The 21,664-nt window shown below is 39.3% G+C and overlaps 1 protein-coding gene across 8 annotated transcripts in view; it reads right to left on the bottom strand.

Annotated features, from left to right (window-relative positions):
* Window positions 1-21,664, bottom strand: part of FAM126B (family with sequence similarity 126 member B) — a 94,918-nt gene that overhangs the window by 69,548 nt on the left and 3,706 nt on the right. For 6 of the 8 annotated variants that reach the window (XR_005586432.1, XM_039495768.1, XM_039495769.1 and 3 more), the window contains exon 3: window positions 18,362-18,456. The exons of the other annotated variants lie outside the window; for them this stretch is intronic. The gene's annotated coding sequence lies outside the window, so the exon portion shown is untranslated. The remainder of the gene's footprint in view (window positions 1-18,361; window positions 18,457-21,664) is intronic. 8 annotated transcript variants of the gene reach the window in all.

Raw genomic sequence — 21,664 nt, 5'->3', positions numbered from 1 at the left:
TACCAGTTTCCTTAGAAACAACATCATGCAGTCATCCTACTTTAAATCAAAAACATTCTCTCTCATCAGCTCCTGTGTGATAACCCATCCTACTCTAAACACAATTCAGTCTCTCTTGCCCTCTCCCACGAGCTCCTATGTAATAACTCTTTTGATGCTAAAACAGACATAGGACACACTTACCACATACCACCACCTTCCCCCCAAACATCCTCTCAAATTGTATGTAGTCTAATAGATTTGTTCTAAACCAGGGGTGGACAACCTTTCAGAAGTGCTGTGCCGAGTCTTCATTTATTCACTCTGATTTAAGGTTTTGCGTGCCAGTAATACATTTTAACGTTTTTAGAAGGTCTCCTTCTATAAGTCTGTAATATAGAACTAAACTATTGTTGTATGTCGAGTAAATAAGGTTTTTAAAATGTTTATGAAGCTTCATTTAAAAATTAAATTAAAATGCAGAGCCCTCCGGACTGGTGGCCAGGACCCAAGCAATGTGAGTGCCACTGAAAATCAGCTTGCGTGCCGCCTTCAGCACATGTGCCATAGGTTGCCTACCCCTGTTCTAAACCAAACCTAAGATACACAGACTCTGCTTATGAAATATACTAGATCTTTAATAATCCAAATTAAATATAGAGTAAAACGTAGCATGAGAAAGTAAACAGCAAAACTAACTATACCAACCACAAATGAGGGCTGCTCAGTACCAAGTCCACAGACAAAAGCTTAAGCAAGTGCTAAAAAGGAACAGACACCAACAAAAGAATAAGATATAAAGAAATAGATTTATAGAAGAATGAGTAAACCAGAGAAAACGGATTGCTGCTGCTTATGGTGAGAAGGTAAATGATCACGACTATTGCTGCAGAGAAGAGAAATTTATGCAGGAACAAATAGTTCTAGGAAATATGAATTCTGAATTTTAAACAGCTTCCTCTTTTTCACCCTTACCATCTTTTACTTGATCCAAATCAATGTCTATTATATTATGGAAATAACTCACCTTCAAAAATGAAGTGCTTATCAATTTTAGACCATTAAAACATCAACACACAGTTTTGGCTGCAAAATCTGCTACCAACTGCAATCCATCCAAACTGGAATTTAGGTTAGATACTTAGGACTTAAATTACTTGTTTCTCTAGGTTTGTCTGAGCACTCCCCAAAAATGCCGCTGAAGGTTTCTCTGCTGTTACCTGTTGAGTGCTGGAAGTGAATGAAATCTATCCTTCTAATCTTATCAACTTCTAGTTGAAAAAGGTTTCTCTTCAAAAAATAGAGGGTAACTAAGTGGGACAGCTGACTGTTTCAATGGCTTTTCTTAGATCTCCTTAAAGGGAAATGTTAGATATTTCTGATTCAATTCTATTTCAACCAAAGCTATGCCACAACAAAACATATATTACACAGAAAGGCTACATTAAAAGAATATTAAGGTTGCAAAGCCAAGAACTCAAAAGTTAGAAAATGTCACATTTAAGGTTGCCCATGCATTATGTTGCAGTCTTCAGTTATATGATTACATAACATTTTGTCCTTAGGATTCCTGCCTCATTCAGTGCACAGGATGGAGCATGCTCAAGGAATGAACCAGAGTTATGCAGTTAATGAGGCTGCTTCACTTTTTTTATGTAATTTCCTAGTTTTTTAAAAAAGCAAACTGAAAAAGAACAGAAGAAATACAGTGAAACCCCTCTATAACGCGATGTTTGGGGTCCAAAAACTTCAATCGCGCTAAATGCGGGGTCACAGTATAGCGGGGTTTGTCAGTGGTCCCCAACGCAGTGCATTGATGTGCGCCGCCTAGTGCCTAGTGCCCAGCAGGGGAGAGGAGCCGCGGCTCCCCACCTGCCGGAGACAAAGAACTCCAGGGCTGCGGGCGCCGGTGCTCTCTGTCCCCGGCAGGTGCTGGGCCGCGGCTTCTCTCGAGCTTCAAGAGGAGCCGCGGCTCCCAGCCTACCGGGGACAGAGAGCACCGGCGCCCGCAGCCCCAGAGAAGCCGGAGAGAAGCTGCGGCCCCGCGCCTGCTGGGGACAGAGAGCACCGGCGCCCGCAGCCTCCGAGTTCTCTGTCCTCGGCAGGTGCAGGGCTGCAGCATCTCTCCCCTGCCATGGTGTTGGGGACCACTGGTACAGTACCGTACTGTATTATGCCTTAAAGGGGAGCCAACCTGTGATCGTGTTATATGCGATTTCGCATTATGGCGGGGCACGTTATTGCAAGGTTTGACTTACCATCATGTGTAACCATATTGACCCCTCACATGGGTCATCAGCAGGGCTGAAACTTTTAGATATACAATATAGACCTCTGTCACTTGATCTAAGGGGGTAACTGCTAGCAACAGCAAGTTGTCATCCTCTCTGTGGACCAGCACTAGAGGGGGGAATGAATTTTTTTTCCAGTGGCTTTCACAAATATTTGCTGACAACAGAGGAATGTTAAGACTCAGGAATCCAGGCTTCATTTCCAGATTCTGGAGGACGTGGGCTTCAGTCAATACAGGCCCTTCTGCCCATCTTTGCCAGCTTTTCCCAAGCTCATCCCAGTCCCCAACTCCACAAGCCCCTGCATTCCACAGTGCCTTGGCACCAGCAGTGAGGGCACTCAGAGCAGGAGAGTCTCCAGCTCTCAGTTTCTGTGGCTGGCATCACAGTAGCCCAAAGGAACAACTACAGGGAACATTCTGCTCAGCCATAAAGTTCTGGGATGGAGCATACATAGGGTGACCAGATGCCCCGATATTATCAGGACCATCTGGATATTAAGGGCTTTGTCTTGTACAGGATCCTATCAACCCAGCATAAGATCCTATTATCCCCCACCCTATCCCGCTTTTTCACACTTGTTATCTGGTCAGCCTAAGCATACCTCAGTCACTCTGTGGGGATGGTGCATGCAGTTTGGTCAGCATGCAGAACTCTGTGAGGATGGAGCATCCTCAGTGCAGACAATCTTCAGAGAATGCTGCTGCCAAACAAGTCTCTACTAAGCTTATGAAACTGTGATTTTTTGGCTAAATCTGGACAGATTTTCACAAGGACAGCAAAAGGCAGATCCCTTTGTAACGGGTTGGATCACAGAAACCCCCTTGGGAGCTGCCACTCGATGTGCCAAGACTACTTCTATCCCTACTTTCCCTGACAGCTCAGGACTCCAGCACTCTGTCTTGCTGAGCCAGACACTCCTGTCTGCTCCAACAAAGACCAAGGGTCTGAATTACTTACCCCAAAGCTGCAGGTTTACCTGAAAGCAGCTCACAGAAGTGTTCCTGTCTTTAACACCTGGATGCCCAACTCCCAATGGGATCTAAACCCAAATAAATCCGTTTTGCCCTGTATAAAGCTTATGCAGGGTAAACTCATAAATTGTTCGCCCTCCATAACACTGATAGAGAGATATGCACGGCTGTCTGCTCCCCCAGGTATTAATACATACTCTGGGTCAATTAATAAGTAAAAAGTGATTTTATTAAATACAGAAAGTAGGATTTAAGTGGTTCCAAGCAGTAACAGACAGAACAAAGTAAGTCACCAAGCAAAATAAAATAAAATGCGCAAATCTATGTCTAATCAAACTGAATACAGATAATCTCACCCTTAGAGATGCTTCAGTAAGTATTTTCCTCAGACTGGACACCTTCCAGGCCTGGGCACAATTCTTTCCCCTGGTACGGCTCTTGTTCCAGCTCAGGTGGTATCTAGGGGATTCTTCACGATGGCTCCTCTCTCCTCTTTGTTCTGTTCCACCCCTTTATATATCTTTTGCATAAGGCAGGAATCCTTTTTCCCCTCTCTGGGTTTCCACCCACTCCTTCTCAATGGAAAGACACCAGGTTAAAAATGGATTCCAGTTCAGGTGACATGATCAGATGTCACTGCAAGACTTCACTACCCACTTGCCAGCACACACAGATACAGGAAGACTTACAGGTAAAACACACCCATCTGCAGACAATTGTCCTGGTTAATGGGAGTCATCAAGATTCCAAACCACCATTAATGGCCCACACTTTGCATAATTACAATAGGCCCTCAGAGTTATATTTCATATTTCTAGTTTCAGACATAAGAGTGGGACATTTATACAAATAGGATGATCACACTCAGCAGATAATAAGCTTTATAATGATACCTTACAAGAGACCTTTTGCATGAAGCATATTCCAGTTACATTATATTCACTACCAAATTTTTATAAAATCATATAGACTGCAATGTCACACCCTTGTATTAGGGATCACATCTGTATCCAAAGCATAGAGGCACTAGAGCTTCTCAATGAAACACTTTTTTTTTTTTTAAACATGGGCAAAACAACATATTCTCCCCAATTTAATTTTTGAAAATGGCTAAACCAGCTTTGCTGAAACTGAAAGATAGACAAATCAGACTGAGGCAGATACCCAGCATGGAACATTTCACCCTGAATGGCTGTAATTTGGCAAAGTTATAAGACACTGAAAACAGGGTCTTATAAGGTAAAGAGTTACGCAACCTTAATGGTAGGTGCTGTTAGCAACACCTCCTAGAAAATCCTTAGTACAGTAAAATATACAAAACCTATGGCACTTAAGAGTTCTTTAAAACAAATTACAATACCTGCTCATTGTGGGTAGCATTAAAGCCATTGTTCTTTTGTCAGGAATGAGAATCATAAAAAACACAAAAATCAAGTATTACCAAACAAAATAAGAACACCTTAGATCACACTCAGAAGCCCGTTAGGCTTTGACTCTGATAGAGCCAATTTCACTAGCCCTGAACTGAGAAAGGCCTATGAGCAGCTATAGCATTTTTAGCCACAAGAGCCAACAGCATGATCCTCCCAGCTGATCTTAACTATCATAATAGGGATGAAAGAACTCTCACTTAGGTCACCGCAGCACAGAAAATTCAGATCTTTAAAAATTATCCCCAATATTTTGAAGAACACCTAGAAGTGGATAGGTGCAAAGACCATTAAGCAAAGTTGTTCTGCGTTCAAAGCATCTTGCCACACTCACAAGGCAAGCAACTGTATTGTGCACCAGCCAGGTAAACTTCAAATATAACCTAAACAGAACAAATACAGCACATCCTGGAGGTTGACCTATTTCAGGGTCCAGCATGGTTTACCAATTTCAGGGTCCATATTAAAGAATAAAATAGTCACAGACTTAGGAACACAGGACTGAAGGAACTGTCACCTTCTGGGTCACTAAGTTCCGTCCTCTGCCATAGCAGACAATCCAGTTAGAAGACAGAAATCAAGAGAGAGACAGAGAAAGCTGGAAAGAGTGAATGAAAGAATAAAGAAGGAAGGATAAAAGAAAGATGAAGTAAAGCTAAGAAGATCTAAAGACCCTAAAGGAGGAATGGTTCCATCTGCCAGACCCCCAAAGATGCAGGTTAAAGAGCAATGGGTGAAAGGAAAAGGGCTTCCATCATGACAAACATCCCACTGCCTGCTATTGCACTTAGCAAGTGGATTTTTCCTCCATCTTCCCACCTCTCCTTCTAGCTAGCTGTAGGATGATTAAGAGTTCTATAAACAACAGACGCTTAGAATCTAGACAATTTAGATTGACAGGTTTCAGAGTAGCAGCCGTGTTAGTCTGTATCCGCAAAAAAAAAAAAAAAAAAACTTTGCAAGACTAACACAAACAATTTATTTTAGCTGAGCAAAAGCGAGCATTTCTTCGCTCTGAGCAACACACAACACACAGAGATACATAGACAGGCAGAGAGGAAGAGGAGATACAAACAGAACATGAAAGGTGGCAGTGGCCATCAGCACAGAGCAGAGTCAGAGGTTTTGAGATGAGAGGAGAGAAGAGAAAGGGGAAAAACTAAAAGAAGTGATAATTAAGATGGCCCATAGAGGTGTTCAGAGACAAACATTTCAAATTCAACATTATGGTATCTTGAAACCACCAGTAAACTGTTTAGTTTAGTTCTTGTTGCGCCCGTTTTAAAGTCATGTGCAGTTGCCTTTCAGTCTCTCTTTCGAGTTTTGTTTTTTTTTTGTTTGCCACCAGTTTTTCCAATGTTAAGTCACTGTCTGAGTGTTTATTGAAGTGTTTTGTGATTTTTGGTTTTCTGTGTGATTATTTGTGTGTCAGATTTGTCCATGCATTTGCAGCGCATATGAGGTCGGATGTTTGGCTGGTACGATGCAGCATAGGCATTATGGCAGATGATGGTATATATTCAGATGGTGTAGCCAGTGTGAGTGTACTGATGTGATGTGTGTGCCTGACTGATGATTGAGTGATGAACACCAGGCAACCAGAAACTCTCTCCACACATTCTACTGCAATTTCCCCATGCACCCATGATGATACCACAGAAGAAACTACACCATTCAAAAACTCCAAACTGAGAAGAAAGCAAGACATCAGCAGAATAGCACCACTCTACCAGGACCCCCTATTGTATTTCACAAGCAAGATGTACCACATTGCCAAATCCTGGGCCCCCCATCTTCCTCATGGGTCTTACTAGTACTTTGTGGACCCTCTATGCTGGCTCTCCTCCCAGCCCCCTCAGGCACCACACCACCAGCACCACCAGCCACTCCACACAACTACAACTGACTACAACTACAATCAGTCAGTTCCAGAAAACACCGTTTGGCCCACTATGTGGCTGAAGCCCTCTACACTAACATTCCACGAAGATGGGGGGACAATGTTCCATGAGATAGGGTGGAATAGATCACTAATGGTGTCTGGTGCTGATTGGGGGGTGAGCTGGAAGCCAGTGGTGTTTTCTGGAAGATCACTGATGGATGGTAGTTTCCTCATGAAGTCAGGTTTGTCTCTCGGAGAGATGGTGGAGTGCTGATGGCATGGGGCTGAGAGAGAGAGAAGGTGGTTCAGTCCATTGGTTTGTAATTGTAGTTGTGATCAGTGATGTGATCTTCAGGGGGCACAGATTTTTGATTGTGGTTTCAAGATCTTGGGTGGCACATAGAGGTTCATTTTGTGTGTCTCAGGGTGTCTGTTTGTAGAGGGTCTGTTCTTAGTTGCCAGCAGGATGGTTGAGTTTCTTTTGTTAATCATCACATGGATCACACATGTCATGCACACCATCATGCCATCATGAGCCAGCAATCAGCAGCCTCTTGTTCATATTCAATCCAGCAATGCCAATCATCACACACAAATCTGACATCAGACATCATGCAAAACTAAATATTGACAACATGCCATCACATCAGACACCTCTCTGACAAAAACAATGGCAGGAACTTATAAACAAGGTAAAATCAAAACAAACTCAAACAGTGGAACAAAACTTTTTCAAAAACCAAAACCAGTGGGAGACAACTACTCTAACCACTAAAAACTCAGACTCAAAAATGGTTATTAACATTAAAACAAAAAAAAGACTGGGAATGTAAACAAAAAGATTATTGAACTTGAATTCTTATGCATACTACCTTTTTTTACTTTTCCTTTAATTCAATACTGGTAACTGTTTTTTTTCCCTATTTCCTATCTATGCTTCTCACCATTATTTCCTCCTGCCTGTATTCTCTTCAAAAAAAATTTTTTTTTCTCATCTATTCTCCACCTTCAATTCATTAGCTCACTTCTGTTGGTATGCTCCTGTTACCTTTTCATAAGCTTCTTCCATATAAATATCTCATGTGTTTAATTTAGATTGAGGTATCCTCGTACAGAAGTGTTTTTATGGTATTTTTTCAGAAAGATTAATTTATTCTAGGAAAAACTAAGACAAATAAACAGGGAAATCAATAGTCTCAAAGGGCATTTAACAGTGAGCTTTGCTGATGGATAAATATAAACAAAGTTAGAATTCAAACTGCAGTTTCACTGGGAAAGAGTCAAACTGGAAAGCATTCTCTTTTCCCTCACATAATTCCAATGCATCATCATCATATCTAGATGCTAACTCTTTTACAATAGCTTTTCAACAGTTCTGTGTGTATGTATGGTGGGTGGAAGGGAAGTAAGTACTGCAGAGAAACTACTGAAGTGAAAAGAGAAATGTAAAATCTGTTTTTTGTTTCAACTATTGTATAACAACATTGAGATTGGCCTGAGCTCATTTTAAAAATCAGAATTTCTATATGCGGGGAGTAATAATTGTCCAAGAGCACCTGATCGCATTAGCTCTGTGCAATCCCTTCTTGAGTGAAACATGATGATTCACAGGTCCAGAAGAAGCACCTTTAAAATTTACTACCCACATGTTTCTGTCTACTGACTAAGGTGTCTAATCCTGCTCATGAGTAACTTTATGCTCAAGAGTAACCCTACTAACTTCAGTTGGATGGCTCCTGGGTGTAAAGTGACACGTGTATTTGCAGGATCCAGTCCTATGTGAAAAAAACAAAAGAAGATCATGTTTCTCAAAAAAGACCTATGGATTTTAATCACCGCACATGATGAAAAGCCCATGTGAAATACTGAAAATAAAGTTTCAAATTAAAATTAGCACTTCCTGGCCTAGCAGCTGGCTGTACCTGCCACCTTGCTGTAAAATAATTGTGCCACTATCCATAAAGCACTACAGTGAAAAACTAAACCAGTTCCTCTCTTGTTTTAATACCAGTTTAATTATTAAACTCCACTGTTGAATAGTTAGACACAAGGTGTATTGTTCACAGTGTACAGTTATTCTTCTGAGGTTAAATCAATATTAGAACAGGATGGAAACTGGCCAGTTGTAGAATGGGAAAAACTTGACCAGTTAATATTTTAAAGCAAAGTGGTCAATTTCACACAGTTTTTCATAGTGAGAAGTAGGTTTTTAAATATATGCATTTTGTGACTCAGTAAGCAGTTTTCTTTTTAGTGGCTATTTAAGGACTCAACATTAGCTCAATATTAATCAGTTCCCAAAATGTTAACAAACTGGGTCCTTTATCTACCCAATTAAGTAAGAGAAAGCCAACTGCGCTCAATTTTTCTTAGGTATAGATGCAGACGTAGAAAAATGTACATAGATATTGTGGGTCAAATTCACCATTAGTCTAATCAGGTACTGCTCTAATGGCTTCAACACTTTTGCTCGTGTTTAATTTGACTCAGGAGTAGCGGGCAAAAATAATTAACAATGGATTACTATTTATTTTCTTGAGTTTGGAATAATCAAGTAAGTTTTCTAACAGTGGACTGAATGAACAGCCTTAAACACGTTGTAGGTCATCCGAAGCAATCCACAAATCAGTAGCAATGGGATTTTTCTTTTCCATTCACCATTGTACACTTTGAAGGCAAAAGCCCCAAGTTCTATAACCAGCAGGCCCAATCACTAAAAAAAATGCACATTTGTAGAGTTAACAAATAGACGTGTATGCAGCTTTGGAAGTCCACAATAAACAATACACCTATCTTTCAGGGTGCCCTCCTCTCCACTCAAATTTAATGGGGGGCAGAGGGAAGACTACTAAATGTGCTCAATTTACAATGCTCAACTTAGTAAAATAAAATCATATTTCAAAACAAAAGACACAAATCTTTAACGTCCTCATTATCAAGACTCTATATCAAGTTTCAATGTTGAAACTTCAGCCATTTTTGACACAGCCCTGTTCACATGCACGTTTAGAATATTTTGAGCAGTAATAACATTATGTAACTCAAAAAATGGCTGAAAAGATTTCTCACAAACTTTCCATTCACTTTTGCATGGCCCAAGAGGTGAGTATTTCAGAAAGGTAAGAACACGTGAAAAAAAGAGTGTCACAACAAAGTGTTTTGCAGCCTTAGCCAAAAGTTTTCCTTTCAGCAAATTTATTACGTTATATCCACTTGAGATGGAAAAACACCTCCAGTTTTTCTATTCTGTCCTTTCATTTAGCAAAATCATCCTACGTGTCTAGACAACGTTTCTGGTATTACACATTCTCTATTAGTTCACACCCCAGTAATTCTTGTATCTTCTAGGGGCTGTCTGTTCTTTTTGTATGCCCTTAATAAGGACTTTACATCAAGGTCCGTTCCCCAGTTCACTTTACCTAACCTTTTTGACTGTTTCATTGTCTTGCTTCCCTATATCATTTGTGTTGATAGGATGCAGCTGTGTGTCATGAAATAGCGAAGAGTGGCTCCAGGATTTTGGAGAGGAGAAATGATTTTGGAGTTTTTTGAAGTGCAAAAATAGGTTTATATTCTTTAATGTCCATCATAGAATTTATTTCACATGACTCATCCTGGCAGCCTCTCACAACCCCCTTGCTCTCAAAGGCAGAAACCTATGAGAGATTGCTGTTGTGCATCTTGTGGACTTGTCCATCACCAGGTAATTTCTGGAAAGATGTGGTTGATTACACATGTGACGATTCCACTACAAATGAGCATTTGTTTGTTCTATGTATTCAAAGAGACCATTCTGAACAAATACAAATACTGATGTGGAGATACAGTACTATTACTTTTAAACAACTCTGAGGCAATACTTCCATTTAAGATAACTGCAGAAAAATCTCCTACTTTGACATGTTTATTAATACTGAGTAGGCAACACAAGTTCGATAGCTATGTTAGATTTGCTGATTATAATCTCTCTGCTTTCATACTTTTTGCATATTTTACTTTTACCTTTTTACCACATCTGTCACCCACCAGTCAGGGCATACCTTTTAAATGTCTGGCTCTAACTAGTATGTCTATAACTGTACTCTGACCACTGGTGTTCTAGTCAGTAGTCAGCTTCATTTCAATAATTAAAATGGAGAAATAAGATTCTAACCTCATAGATGACATCTTATTCTCTCACTGCAAAAGTATTAATAGATGCCATGGGTAGGATTTTATTTTCCATTACAGTCATGGGAGTACATACACGCTATATTCAGGCACATTTACTAACAGCAAAACTTGCAGGGATTTCAGAAAGTTGAGAGTTGACAAATTTCAATTAATAGATAAAAGATGAGCATCTCCAATGTACAGGAGCCTACGAAAAATAAACATGAAGTACACTGCTAAGGGAGAATACCTCAATACTCCATAGAAGCAGCAGTAAAATGATAATTACTGCTAGAACACTTCCGAAAAATAGGCAAGATAGGAAAATATTATATTTGCTCATTGCTAAGACATGCCTTTTTGAAGGTGTATCTGAAAACTGCCTCAAAGGGGATGAGTTTCTTCAACTAGAATTATCACTAAATTCAAAGGGTAGTTTCCTGATTATTAATAGGAGAAAGTGAGTTGCTTACTGAGTGCCTGACCCTCCCCCTACACACACACGTCACTGTCAAAATTCCCACTGGCTTCAATGGCAACAGGATTGTGTCTCTGACTGCACAAAATTGACATGCATCCACCTATGTCTGAACTAATAGCAAATTCTGAAATTATATTCCATTTAACCAAAAATCAGAGGCTTGACCTTAGAGTAGGACAGAGAATAAGTCTGATTTGAAACCGTTAAGTAATTCCATCAGATAGCAGTCCCTGGCAAATTAAATTCATGATAACGTGATAAGCAGAGAGAACGGCTTGGCTAACCATCACACCCCCACAAACCTACTCTGGCCAAGAATGGCAAGGTTCCAGACAAACACTTCAGCGTGACGACAAGGAGCAGTGCTGAAGAAGCTTTTCCACAGCAGTAGGTAGAGAACGGTTGGCAAGGATACCATGCCAAACAGGACATAACAGATCATTCTAAAGCTTTTGCGGTTTAGCTGAAAGCTTAATGCATTAGATCAACTATTAATATCCATAGAGACCCTCTTAACTAGTTTCTACATACACATCTCAAAAAAATTCATTTTACTAAAGGATTAGACGCTTGTTCCATTAAGTTCAGCACTCTCTCTAAGGCTTGGTCTACACTACAGAGTTAGGTCGATTTAAGGCACACAGCTTGGGCTGTCACCCCCAGGGCGGATGGGGGACACCAGCTGTGAGCCCCACACAGCTTTCAGTGCCCCACAATGCCCCACTTCAGTCAGTGCAAGCGCTCCAGATGAGAACGTGCACCACCAGCAGAAGGAGGGTAGTGTGGACACCAACTGCCAACTGAATTACTGTTGTGGCTGTAAGTCAACCTAAATTGAGTCAACCTAATTTTGTAGTGTAGACAAGCCCTTACACAAGACTATCCAGTGGTTCGGGAGGAAAAAAAATCATAGCATATTTGGTTAACTGCACATTGCCCAGTATGGTACAGACAGGGAAAAATCCTTTGTAGCCCTTGTGGCAACAGCATAATGTTCAATTACTAAACACTAGCCAACTATACCCACAAATATTAACGTTGATCAAAGTTATCTGAACCCTGACCTGATTTGGAATTTCTATGCCGCAAAAGTATTGAGACAATTTGGGATTTCACTCTACTTCGTAACAAGTTTCACTATATCCAAATTCACTACAAGAAGATTTCACTCTGTAGCTTTAAATTAAGTACACAAAAGGTAAATTTACAAAATGGTATGAATACAGTTAAGTGTGCAAATACTAATAATTCAATTTACTGGTGTAACTCCAACCACCCTTCTGAAAATATTAAGTTAGTATTAGTAAATATTAGTTCAGTTAGACATGCTCTGGGGAGTTAAAACTAGATTGTCATGATAATACAAATACCACTAAGATCTTAATATTTGATTCTAACTGAAAAAGAAAATAAATGGGCACTATCTTACATTTTTTCATACTAACTGTAAAAGTCAACTAGGTAAAAATACCAGATTTGTGGCTAATCTGACAACCTGAGCCCCACAAGAAAAAACAACAAACAAGAAAATATATCAGCACACTCAGAGCATAAAGTCCAGTTTGAGGAGCAATTCCTGTAACACAAGGTACGTCCACTTCATCATTCCATCGGTAACCACATTAGGATAGACTTTGTTTATCACAAATGTGTATTATTAAAAGATAGTCAAAAATTATTTTTGTTTAGCTAGCACAAGTGTGCAAAAAACACCTTCAACAGGTAACTCCATGCTCCCACTCTTTTCTGAAACAAATTTAAAGCATGGTGTTTATGAACCAACAAAAAGATCTACAACATTCAAAGTCAACAAGGGTAATTAACCAAAACAGAATACAAAATAAGAATATAAAAACAGCCATACTGTGTCAGACCAAAGGTCCATCTAGCCCAGTATCCTGTCTTTCGACAGTGGCCAAACTAGGTGACCCAGAAGGAATGAACAGAACAGGTAACCATCAAGTGATCCATCCCCTGTTGCACATTCCCAGCTTATGGCAAACAGAGGCTAGGGATACCATTGCTGGACATCCTGGCTAATAGCCATCAATGGACCTATTCTCTTATCTAGTTCTTTTTTGAATCCTGTTATAGTCTCGGCCTTCACAACATCCTCTGACAAGGAGTTTCACAGGTTGACTGTACGTTGTGTGGGGGAAAAAAATACTCCCTTTTGTTTGTTTTAAATCTGCTGCCTATTAATTTCATTTGGTGACCCCTAGTTCTTGTGTTATGAGAAGGAGTAAATAACACTTCCTTATTTAATTTCTCCACACCCGTCATGATTTTAAAGACCTCTATCATATCCCCCTTTTTTAGTCTCTTTTCCAAGCTGAAAATTCACAGTTTTATTAATCTCTCCTCATAAAGAAGCTGTTCTATGCTCCTAATCATTGTTGTTGCCCTTTTCTGAACCTTTTCCAAGTCCAATATATCTTTTTTGAGATGGGGCGACCACATCTGCATGTAGTATTCAAGATGCAAGTGTACCATGGATTTATGTAGAGGCAATATGGTATTTTCTGTCTTATTATCAATCCCTTTCTTAACGATTCCCAACATTGTTAGCTTTTTTGACTGACACTGCATATTGAGTGGATGTTTTCAGAGAACTATCCACAATGACTCCAAGATCTTTCTTGAATGTTAACAGCTAATTTAGACCATATCATTTTATATGTATAGTTGGGATTATGTTTTCCAGTGTGCATTATCTTGCATTTATCAACATTGAATTTCATCTGCCATTTTGTTGCCCAGTCACCCAGTTTTGTGAGATCCTTTTGTAGCTCTTCGTGGTCTGCTTTGGACTCAAGTATCTTGAGTAGTTATGTATCATCTGCAAATTTTGCCACTTCACAGTTTACCCCTTTTTCCAGATCATTTATGAATATATTGAATAGGATGGTCCCAGTACAGACCCCTGGGGGACACCACTATTTACCTCTCTCCATTCTGAAAACTGACCATTTATTCCTACCTTTTATTACTTTTAACCAGTTACCAATCAATGAGAGGACCTTCCCTCTTAGCCCATGACAGCGTACTTTTCTTAAGAGCCTTTGTTGAGGGACTTTATCAAAGGCTTTCTGAAAATCTAAGTACACTATATCCATGGAATCCCGCTTGTCCACATCCTTGTTGACATCCTCAAAGAATTCTAGTAGATTGGTACGGCATGATTTCCCTTTACAAAAACCATGTTGACTCTTTCCCAACAAATTATGTTCCTCCATGTTTCTGATCATTCTGTTCTTTACTCTAGTTTCAACCAGTTTGCCCAGTACTGAAATCAGGCTTACTGGCCTCTAATTGCCAGGATCACCTCTGGAGCCCTTTTTAAATAATTGCCATCACATTATCTATCCTCCAGTCATGTGGTACAGAAGCTGATTTCAATTATAGGTTTACAAACCACAGTTAGTAGTTCTGCAATTTCACATTTGAGTTCCTTCAGAACTCTTGGGTGAATACCATCTGGTCCTGGTGACTTATTACTGTTTAGTTGATCAATTTGTTCCAGAACATCCTCTAATGGCACCTTAATATGCAACAGTTCCTCAGATTTGCCACTTAAAAAGAATGGCTCAGGCTTGGGAATTTCCCTCTCATCCTCAGCCATGACGACTGATGCAAATAAATCATTTAGTTTCTCCGCAATGGCCTTATCGTCCTAGAACGCTCCTTTAGCATCTCAATCATCCAGCGGCTCCACTGGTTCTTTAGCAGGCTTCCCACTTCTGATGTATTTTTTTTTTAATTGCTATTACTTTTTGAGTCTTTGGCTACCTGTTCTTCAAATTCCTTTTTGGCCTTCCTAATTATATTTTTACACTTTATTTGCCAGAGTTTATTTTCCTCACTAGGATTTAACTTCCATTTTTTAAAAAGATACCTTTTTGTCTCTCACTGCTTCTTTTACTTTGTTGTTTAGCCAGGGTGGCACTTTTTTGGTTCTCTTACTATGTTTTTTAATTTGGGGAATACATTTAAGTTGAGCTTCTCTTATGGTGTCTTTAAATAGTTTCCATGCAGCTTGCCCTGCACTTTTGGCCCTGTGCCTTTTAATTTCTGTTTAACTAACTTCCTCATTTTTGTATAGTTCCCCTTTCTGAAATTAAAAGCCCTGTTGGGCTACTGTGGTGTTTTCCCTGACCCAGGGATGTTAAATTTAATTATATTATGGTCACTATTACCAAGCGGTTCAGCTATATTCACCTCTTGGACCAGATTCTATGCTCCACTTAGGACTAAATCAAGAATTGCCTCTCCTCTTGTGGGTTCCAGGACTAGCTGTTCCAAGAAGAAGGTGTCAAAAAACTCTCTCTGAATCCCGTCCGGAGGTGATATGAACACAGTCAATATGGGGATAGTTGAAACCCCCCACTATTATTATTTTATTTGTATAGCCTCTCTAATCTCCCTGAACATTTCATAGCCACTATCGCCACCCTGGTCAGGTGGTTGGCAATATATCCCTACTGCTATATTCTTATTTTTAGAGCACGGAAGATTATATGGTACAGTTTGGTTCATTTAAGATTTTTACTTCATTTGACTCTATGCCTTCTTTCACATATAGTGCCACTCCCGGACCAGCATGACCTGTTCAGTCCTTCTGATATATTTTGTACCCTGTTATTACTGTGTCCCACTGATTATCCTCATTCCACCAAGTTTCTGTGATGCCTATTATATCAATATCCTCATTTAATACAAGGCACTCTAGTTCACCCATCTTATTATTTAGACTTCTAGCATTGGTATACAAGCACTTTAAAAACTTTTCACTTTTTAGCTGTCTGCCATTACATGAGGTAATTGAATGGGATTCTTTTTCAGTTGACTGTTTCTCATCACATCCTACCCATATTTTACCATCTTCCATCCTCTCCTCCTTACTAGGACATAGAGAATCTCCATTAACAGATCCTCCCCTAAGGGTTGTCTTTGTCCTAGCCACATGCTCATCCGTATCACAACTCAACACCCACACCACGTGTGGTGTTAAGAAAAATTCTCAAAATTTTTCTCACAAAAAGTCCACTCTCATATATACAAAGAATAATAGTCTTAGCAAGCAAAATAAGAAAAAAATAAATTTGAGAAATTCTGTAATGGCAGCAGTTACTGGTGTTAGCATGGAACTGCTGCACATGTTGCATGGACAGTCTACATGCTCCCAATCCATAAAATCTACACGCACATAAATGCATCCCAAATTTCTACATCCTCCATTTGAAACCATAACGAGGGGCGGTATTCCCAGCCAGTGCTTTGGTGGTTAGGCTCACTAACCTGCTGGTATACAATAAGCCAGGTTGTATATTTAGTCCCTGCTTGCCATAAAGAGTTTGAAAAATTTTAATTACCATCTCATTCCCTATAGCTCAGCACAATAAGGGGACTGGCAAAGGATCTCCCATCCCAGAAAGTTGGGGGGGGGAGGGGCCATGGAGTGCCTCACACAAACTCACAGAAGAAGGCAGGAAGAGGTCTCTCCATCTTTTCCAAGCATCGGCAGACAGTTGGCACGTGGAGAAGTTGAGGGATCAAAGCAGATGAGATAAGATGTCATGGCAGGTACACAGATATAAACAGAGGTAGAAGGTGGCAGCCATGGTAATAGCAGCTGTTTTGCTGACACAGACAAATCAGGAAGCATTCATGGAGGTTCCCATCTAACAGCAGTAAATGTTGCTGTCACAGAATACTCATGAAATTAAACAGTGCAGAAACAATTGATGAATGCTGAACTAAAAACATTAGCTCAATCTATTCCTTTCATTCCTAAATTCACTTTATACACTTTCAAGATTCCTTTTAATCCTTGCTGCACTCTATTTTTTATTAAGTAACAAGGAGCAGACATGACAGCACTTAAAGAGCTTGATGGTTTCAAAGATTTTTCTAAACTTATCTATGGAAATACAAATCAAGACAATAGAGCAGCTCCTACGAAACATGCTACTGAAGGCATCTTATTTTGTGGTCTGCTCTAGAACAGCACTTTACAGTTTAATACTCTCCAGGAACTTGACAATAAAAACATTAGAAACTTCCACAATCCACCCTCCATACTGAAACAGGTCAGTTACCATCAAACAGTGGTTACAGTTTGGTCAACATCTTAAGGATCGAACACAATAGCCATACTAATTAAGTATTTAGAAGAAACCTGCTACAGCCCAAGACTTTTGAACAAAACTGATTCCTAGCTATGAAGAAACAAGAATAAAGGTCTGGTCATTTTCTACTGTGCATCTAAATTCCCCCTGCTCCCCTTTGACCAGCTTCTGGACCAACAGAATAACAGTATAAAAAGGATAACATTGTTAAATTTTCCAGTTACAACCAATGGAAGGATTCAGGCTTTTATTATGCTGGTGCTTTGTTAATTTTCCTTACAATTTCTACACTGAGGGACACATTATTTTGTTTAAAAGACTCTGATTTAAAATCATTTGTGGTGTAACTCCAGTGAAGTACATGGAGTGTCACCAAGGATTCATTTATCCCGTTGTTGTTCCTAGAAAAGTTTTATTATAACATTAGAGTTTTGAAAAACATTTTTCTCCCATAACAAAATAAATGCTATATTGGGCAACTACTTCTACTACTACAGTTCTACAAGAAATAACATATGTCAGGGCTATGGCACAAAAAGCATTTATGATTTACACCCGCTGAAGTTTACTTTCAGGTACTTTCAGCAGGGCAATAGGTCTAGTGGTTAGAACAGGAGCTTGGAGACCTAGTGTGAAATACCGCTTTCAATGAAATCAATGGTAAAAACAATCAATTGACTTCAATGGAGCCACGATTTCACCCCTTGTTTCTACTGCCCACATCTCCAATAAACCAATGTGTGACCTTGAGCAAAACACTTAGTACATCTATATCTGAATTCCTAATCTGTAAGACTGGGATATGCTTACCTACCTTTATAAAGTGCTTTGAGAGCCTTAGCTGACTAAGTACATATCAGGGTTGGAAGGGACCTCAGGAGGTCATCTAGTCCAACCCCCTGCTCAAAGCAGGACCAACCCCAACTAAATCATCCCAGCCAGGGTTTTGTCAAGCCTGACCTGAAAAACCTCAAGGTTCTAGTAGTACAAGGTATTATTTACTACTTGAACCACAGCACATCTAATACAAGTAAAGAACACTACCTGTCATTCTCCATGTTTCAATGCAAGAATCCTCAGAGGCACTCAAACATCTGGGTAGAGGCCTTCTTTATCCTACGCACTCAATTTGGGATAAACTGCACAAAAAAGAATTACTATTAGCATCAACCAACTAACCTATTTAAAAATAGAGAGTTATGAATCTTATCTGCAATATACAGTTCCTTGCACAGACTCTCTCCTAGAGGAAGGAATGACTTGCCATATAAACCAGCATACAAAACAAAACATTACAAAGGAAACTCCAAGTTAAAAAAGACACACAGTACTACAGTTAACATAACCTTTGCAGTAGTGCGAGTATATATTATTAGCATGCACTACCCTTTGCCCCATGGCATAAACACAGAAGCTGTACACAGATGCTTCCCCTGTAATTAAAACAATTGATTGCGAACACTGCAAACATCTGACATATGAGTAGTGCAATGCTTTTTCATTTCATTCCCTGCAGGAATAACTCACTTTAGATCAAGCATCTGACAAACCCATGGTTCCCAAAATTAGAGATGTACCACCCAAGGGATTGGAAACCCATGACTCTCAATATAGATTGTATACACAGATCTTGAAGAGCAAGATTTTTGTGTTTCTTAATACCCTGCTGCTCACCAGAATAGAGCAGGCAGAACATAGAGATGCAGAGACATGCACATACCTGGTCATGTAAAGACTCACACACCAAAACGAAGTTGGCTGGTAGGCTAATTTTAGGTCTGCTAGACTTAATATTGTTTTAATAACTAATTAAAAAGGGACTCTAATACCTTTTCCAATTTAGTTAGAAAATCTTTTCCCTGAACAGGATGAAGTAAGCCAATATTGCATTGAATCTGTATCTAAGTAGCCATTTGAGATGCAGTCTCATCTTGATACTCAGGAGTTATACAAGTATATTCCCAGAATCAGGCATTTTTAAATTACTGGCTAGCCCAAGTATGTCATTTAACAGGAGAGTCCAAGGATTCAAAGCAAATAAGGAGAGGCTGATCTCAAAATTCAAATCTCATCATGTCAGTATCTCAACGTGGAGATTTGTGTTCAGTCAAATATAAAATCAATTAATTTTAAACATGTCAGTTGATATCTAATTAATTCTTCATTAGCCATTTTGGGAATAGCAGTTATTAGAAAAAAGAATATTCTACATAGGTTTTTCTTTAATACACACAGGATGTCCACCTCCAAAGCCCTAAAAGGTGGCAGATCCCAATTTTTTAAAACCTCCCACCTTGGCTTTTACTAAATCTAAGATAGAAATAAGCAAAATACTCGAGTAGTGATACTAAGTGTGTGTCCTACTTTGGTAGCACACACTGGGACATTTGGTGACTTGTCTGTTCCAACCCTCACCCAAAGAGGCATTTGTTTGGAAGAACTCCTCACACTTTCTTCCAGTTATTTCAACTAATCGGTCATGAGTCTCCATATCTTGCTGTAGTGTTAGTTATGCATCTATAACATATGCTAAATTATACCAGTGTAACTGATACAGCCCATACAAGAACAGTCCTCTGTACATAAAAATAGTTAACATTTAATTAGCAAGTAAAATCTGTAAGGAATTATATTTGATACATTTTCACCATTAAAAAATAATCAATCTTTAACTTATGATAAGTTAACCTAAGATATTTCCATCACAAAGTCTACTTATTTTAGTCCACTAAAATCCAGTGGACTCTCACCCGGGGCAATTAGAAAGCTTTCCTGGGTAAACGCCATCAACTTCTGCAGAATTTTCATTTTAATAAATAGAAACCTGGTTTTAAAAAATAATAGTTTTGAAGATAACCTTCCAAATATTAACCTAGTCTTCATCCACAGAATTTGGCATTTTCCAGGACACCACAAAATTCAGGATTTTTGCAACAGCATTCACCATTTTGCAGCAGCGAATCACCTAACATTTTGTTTTCTGTATCCCTGGTCTTCTGGGACACTTTTGCAACTGTCAAAAGGGGAATACTGGATTACAGTGTGAGCTCCCTGCATTGTTCTACAGACCCATGTAACAAGGAGTCAGGGAACCAGACCTGGAGGGCAGCTTGCAGCCAGAGAATGAGGGGAAACTAGAAGCATAAGTGGCAAGCTGGGCTGCCTAGAGATTAGAGCAGCAAGGACCAGGGAAAGGGCTTACTGAAACTAAAAATTCCTACTTTCATGGTAAACATGGGGGGGAAATGCAGTTCTGTGCCAGTGAGTCAACTTAGGCAGCCTAGAGACTACTGGGGAAAAAAATCCCTTAATGAAAATAATTGTTGGTGAATTTTACATCTATTAGTATTTTCAAATATGAACCAGAGGTTTTTTTGGAGGGTTGGGTTAGGAATGAAGGATATTTCATGGCAGGAGAATAAACTGACATTAGGGGGGAATTCAGTTCAAGTGTGCAGAGTACATGGGGCCCTGATTACATTAGATGGGCATAAAGCAAAGAATGAGATATTGTATTTGAGTTTGAAAGTGGCCGCATCATTTCTTGGGCAATTATATCCTTCTGGCTGCATATTTATTATTGTTCTTATTGTACAATAGCTGTACACAAGATTTTAGAACAGTGTGTGCCAAAGAAAGCATTTCCAATACACCATCTCTGTCTTCTCTGTCTGCTCCCACTGAACAGAAAAAAGAAACCTTGCACTCAAAGGCATTAGGTCTGACAAGAGCACACAGCTGGAAGAAGAATGCTAATTGCAGCGCAAGAAGTTTTCTTATGAGATGTTAACCTTTTGTTGTGGTAGATAAACCAGAGCATGTCTTATAAGAATGTAGAAAGTTTATAAATTATCTGTTATTATTGTGCTTGGGCTCTGCTCAAGGTTTCTTCATTTTCGGCTCCACAGACTGCTACTACAGCTCTATTCAGGTAAGAATTTCATACGGTATGATTGTGCTGGCTAACAACATTCTACTTATATAAAAGTGCTGTTCTACCACACAGAATGGTGGCTTTATATTAAAATTTGCTAAACTGTTTTTCAAGTTCAGAATCCTAGTTATACATGTTCTTGTACCTTCATAACCGATAATACACTTATTCTCCAAATAATTATTTTCAGAAAATGATTGTCACTACTTTATAGTTATTTCTAGAGCATACAAGAAACACTTGAACAGTTTATACAATTCAGGAGTTAATATTTCTTTAAGCACACAGAACTCCATGAATGCAGAATCAAAAAAGTTCCAAGGAATCAGAAGCTAATCATTGCTTCCCCCTCAAAGGGAAGATTAAAAACAAGGCTGGAATACAATATGTTTGAAGATCACCTGCAACTTTAA

Source organism: Mauremys reevesii, linkage group 11 (genome assembly GCF_016161935.1).
Source record: "Mauremys reevesii isolate NIE-2019 linkage group 11, ASM1616193v1, whole genome shotgun sequence".
NCBI lineage: Eukaryota > Metazoa > Chordata > Testudines > Geoemydidae > Mauremys > Mauremys reevesii.
This window is presented reverse-complemented; position numbering and strand designations above follow the sequence as displayed.